This window comes from Budorcas taxicolor, chromosome X, assembly GCF_023091745.1.
Source record: "Budorcas taxicolor isolate Tak-1 chromosome X, Takin1.1, whole genome shotgun sequence".
Lineage (NCBI taxonomy): Eukaryota > Metazoa > Chordata > Mammalia > Artiodactyla > Bovidae > Budorcas > Budorcas taxicolor.
The window spans coordinates 109,413,260-109,418,137 of record NC_068935.1 but is presented as its reverse complement, the minus strand read 5'-3'; the positions used below and the strand labels follow the sequence as shown (position 1 = coordinate 109,418,137).

At 40.8% G+C, this 4,878-nt stretch overlaps 1 pseudogene; it reads left to right on the top strand.

Annotated features, from left to right (window-relative positions):
* Window positions 1-1,951: 1,951 nt before the first annotated feature.
* On the top strand, window positions 1,952-2,583 carry LOC128070111 (serine/arginine-rich splicing factor 2-like; annotated as a pseudogene).
* The last annotated feature ends 2,295 nt before the right edge of the window (window positions 2,584-4,878 follow it).

The window sequence follows — 4,878 nt, the reverse complement described above, 5'->3', positions numbered from 1 at the left end:
TACTTTTCAATGTGAGAATGTTGATATTATCTGTCCAGGGAATTGACTATGGTAGACTAAAAATGGCCACAAACCCTCACACTTCTTCAGTGAGAGACCCTTTTTTCCTTCCTTTGAACCTAGTCTGGCCCACGGTTGCTTTGACAATGGAATCTCATAGAAGAGACGCAGAACTGATACTATATATTGGCCTGGTCCTAGACTTTAAGAGGACTGATGCTTCTGCTACGGTCTCTTATAAACCTGACCATTATCTAAGAAATCTAACTAGAGTAGATTGCCAGACTGCACGGAGAGGCTCTGATAAAGGGGCTGGGGCGGGGGGGATGGGAACCAGCTAACACCCAGTAGTTCCAAGAGAGCCATCCCAGTCACCCTAGCTAATTCAGTGGATACAGTGAAGAAACGAGTCCTACAGTCTACTGCCTGGATTTCAGTGTCTTAGAATTATGAGATAAAATAATGATACAAAATTTAGCCACTAAACTTTGATGTAGGTTGCTATGCAGTAGTGGAAAACCAGAACACATACATAGGAATTAATAACATGCAGAAGATGCAGTGACTTTTGTTGGGGCTCAGGGCCCCATATGCCTCAATAGCATATTGATTATTTTAAATCACATCTATTTAAGAAACGGCCAACAAAAGGGACACTTAAGACCTTTCTCTTTCTCTCTCTGAAAGCAGGAGACGAATATCTCCCTGCATCTAGAGGCTGAAGGACACCCTTATCGCCAGAGAGAGAGAGTTTGGTCTGAAAGCCTGTATTCACAAACCTTGTTACTTCTTTAATTGACTACCCCAAGCCCACACTGTTTTAAGTCCTCTCTAATTAACCACCCAAAGCCTAAATTCTTTGCCCTGTCAATTCCTCATAAATTTACTGTTTACCTAAAGAGTATAACAGTTGCCTGCTTTGGCTACTTCTTAGGTGCCATTTCTGTGAGACTTCTGTGCACAAGAACTAAAGTGTTCCTTTTTCTGTTAATCTGCCTTATGCGAATTTTCTTATCAATCCAGCCAATATAACTCAAGAGGGATAGAGGGGAAAATTTCCCTCTCCTTGACCCTTGTAAAGAGTACATAATGCTCACTGAAGGTGAGAAATAATTAATAAAATACTATTTTCTACCCCTTTACTGTCAAGCTCATTTATTAGAGCCTAATAGACATGATTCATGAGAAAAGATGCCTTGCCAACAATCTGATGAAATATAATTCTTAATTCTAAAAGCATTTTTTTAATGCAAGTCATATCAAATGAATTTACTCCATCAAAAAGTATATCTAGTTAATTAACAAGAAAACAGTAAATTTTAGTAATCTGAGTTATATTCAATTATGTAATTTGGAATGACAGATCATAACTTTGACTTTTATTTTTTTATTTTTTCCAAGCAAAATAAGAGCTCTCATACTGAATTTCTGATTACAGCTCATACCCTATAGGTGGCTCTCATGGTCTCCTGCTTGTCAGTGTTACTGAATCAACCTATCTTTTCATGATCTGTTTTGAAACTTTGTTTCTGTCTTCAGCAAACAAATGGTTTTAGCATACATGAATCAGCACTGCCATCTACTTAGTCACATAATTACACATATACGTATATACTTTTGCCCATAATTAAAACTGGGTGTTTAGACATATACAGGAAAGGTCATAAAATGATGTTATAGTCATGAACTTTCACTTTAAAGAAAGAAAAACTGGTACAGAGCTGTTCCTCCAGCAGTCTGAACTCTGGAGACAATCCGCGCGGACCGAACGTTCAACGTTCGGGGGTGTCTAAGCAGCCACCGGCTGAGTCAACTGACGCAAAGAGGCAGAGTCTTCAGGCTGAACAAGGCCAAGGCAAACTTAGAGCCTGCGTCGTCCTCGCAGCCTTCGCAGACTGCAGCTAGCTCAGAATTCAGTTTGCGGGGGCTCCCCGCTTAGCTCGCAAAGGTCATGAGTTACAGCAGCCCTCCTCCCAACGTGGACGACTTGATCTCCCTCAAGGTGGACAACCTGACCAACCGCATCTCACACCGCACCCTGAGGCGCATCTTCGAGAAGTATGGGCCCGTCGGCGATGTGTACATCCCCCGCGACCGCTTCACTCTAGAGTCCCGCGGCTTTGCTTTCGTCCGCTTCCAGGACAAGCGCCACGCCGAGCAGGCCATGGACGCCCTAGACGGGGTCATGCTGGATGGTCGTGAGCTGCGGGTGCAGATGGCACGCCACGGTCGCCTCCTAGATTTCCACCAAGGCCGCAGCCAGGAAACTCCGCCCCTGAGTCAAGCATGCCAGAGCCACAGCTTGGTCGCTGCCGCAGGTCCCTCACCAGGAGCCGATCGCCATCTCAGGCCCGATCTCACTTCAGCTGTTCAAAGCGTCCATCTCGCTCCTGTGATAATTCTCCATCATCCTCGAGATCAAGTTCTCCTGGAAGGACCAAGTCCTCCTCAGAGGCCAGATCTTCCTCAGCAACCACGTCTAGGTCTAGATCCAGAAGCCTTCCACCAGGAAGAAAGTACAGGTCCTGAGGACAATCGAAAAATCCCTCCAGGTTTCCAGAAGAGGAAGGAGCGGTGTCATAGTAGAAAAATAATTAACGAACAACCTGAAAACTAGGAGGGGGGGGGGTGTGGAAGGGAATGAGGGGGACAGCGGAAGGAGAGGAACCACATCTCAGGTGATCAGTCTTTGAAATTAGCCACTATCTGTTGAAAAGGTTATTCTTTAACACATTGTGTAACTTTTTACTTGTTTCGAATTTTGCCTCAAGCGGTAAACTTCATTTCATAATGGTTTATTTTGTTGTTGTTGTTTCTTTTATTCACATATCTTTTAAGTTAGTGAGATAAACAGCTTTGTTACTGGTTTGAATATCTGAGGCAAAGTTTCATTTATCTTTATATACTGCATTTTCTTTGACAGGAAATAGATTGTTATCTAATTTGTGGCCTCTAGACTTAAGAAAAGATGTGTACCCTTTTCTTTCTGAGTAGTCAAAGACTGTCTAGTGATTGACTCTTCATTGCCATCATTCTTTTAAAAATAAAGACCTACTTGAAGTTATTATAAGTGTATGTACATGTGTTATTTACCTTTGGACTTAAATGGTAATCTGGATCTGCATCGATACAGAGAAATTTAAGGTGAAAATAATTTTTTAAAGATTTATCAAACATATTTCTAGTTTCATGTATTTGTGTGCAGTAGACACAGTTGTTGGAGAAGGCAATGGCACCCCACTCCAGTACTCTTGCCTGGAAAATCCCATGGATGAAGGAGCCTGGTAAGCTGCAGTCCATGGGGTCGCTAAGAGTCGGACACGACTGAGCGACTTCATTATCACATTTCACTTTCATGCATTGGAGAAGAAAATGGCAACCCACTCCAGTACTCTTGCTGGGAGAATCCCAGGGATGGGGGAGCCTGGTTGGCTGCCCTCTATGGGGTCGCACAGAGTCGGACACAACTGAAGTGACTTAGCAGACACAGTTGTAAAACAGTTGGGCAATGATGGATAACTGTTAAGGTGGTGTTTTGTAGGACAGAATGCTTGGCTACTTCACGTTTTCTGCCGATTTCTCCTGTGTAAAGATAATGTGCTGTGCAGAAACAAATGGTTATCCAGTTTGTTAAAAAGCTTGACAACTGTACTTGCAGTCACCCAGGCCCAGGCCTCACATATATAAGGGAGCCTACAGTGAACACATCTAGCAGGTGAATGTAAAAGTAAATGTGTCTTTATTTTTTCCTTTCCCACCCAAAATGGTCAATCTGACCATCTTCAGTTATGAACTTAAATATGAAGGATGCTAAGAATTTGTTATTTTCTAAGTGCTAATAACATGCTATATCTTTTTGTTATATATGTACTGTATTTTTCTGAACAAACATTTTTCCTGGTGTTTTAAAAAATTTTGTTGTGAGTATATTCTCATTCATGAAAGTATGAAACAGAAAAGGTAATTGAGGTCATACATCTCACATGTGTTATAAACAAAGATATCAAAACAATTGAGTATCAACTTTCAGAGATCCAAGGTATAAATATAATTTAGCAAGTTAAAATCAATGTCACACACATCTGCTACTACCTTATGGCTTTGATCCCCAAGCTGGGTATGACTTCACTGTGGCTCTGCTCTGAGTCTATTTGAATTGTCTTCTTTGGCTCAATACTCTATTTTAACTTCCTGGCTTTGAACGAATATTTTAAGAGACAGTTAATCCTAGCTTGACTTTGGAATTTATCTCAGCATTACTGGTCCTAACTGTAGCCCCACTCAACCTTTCCTCTTTAATTCATGGTTTCCAATTTGACACTCTGTTTCAGACATTATTTTCTTTCTTTTTTTTATTTTCCAGTTTTATTGAAAAATAATTGACATACATCCCTGTATAAGCTTAAGGCATGCCGAATGATGGTTTGACTTATATATCTCAAGAAATGATTACCACAATAGGTCTAGCTAATATCCATCTGCTCATATAGGTACAACAAAAACAAAAGAAAGAAGAAAAGAGAGGAAAATAATTGCTCCTAGTGATGGGGATACTTAGCATTTACTTTCTTAACAACTTTCCTATATATCATACAGCAGTATTAGCTATAGTCATGTTGTACATTACATCCCTAGTACTTTATCTTAAAACTGGAAGTCTGTACCTTTTGACCACTTAACTCCAATTCCCCACCCCCCACTCCTTATCCCTCCTTCTCCTACCTCTGGTAGTCTGATGTCTTTTTCAATGAGCTTGGTTTTTCAGTTTTGACTTTTTTTTTCTTAGATTGCAAATAAAGTGCGATAATAAAATATTTGTCTTTTGCTGTCTTATTTTCAATTCTCACTGCCCAGTACTGTTTGTCTGAGAAACTGACC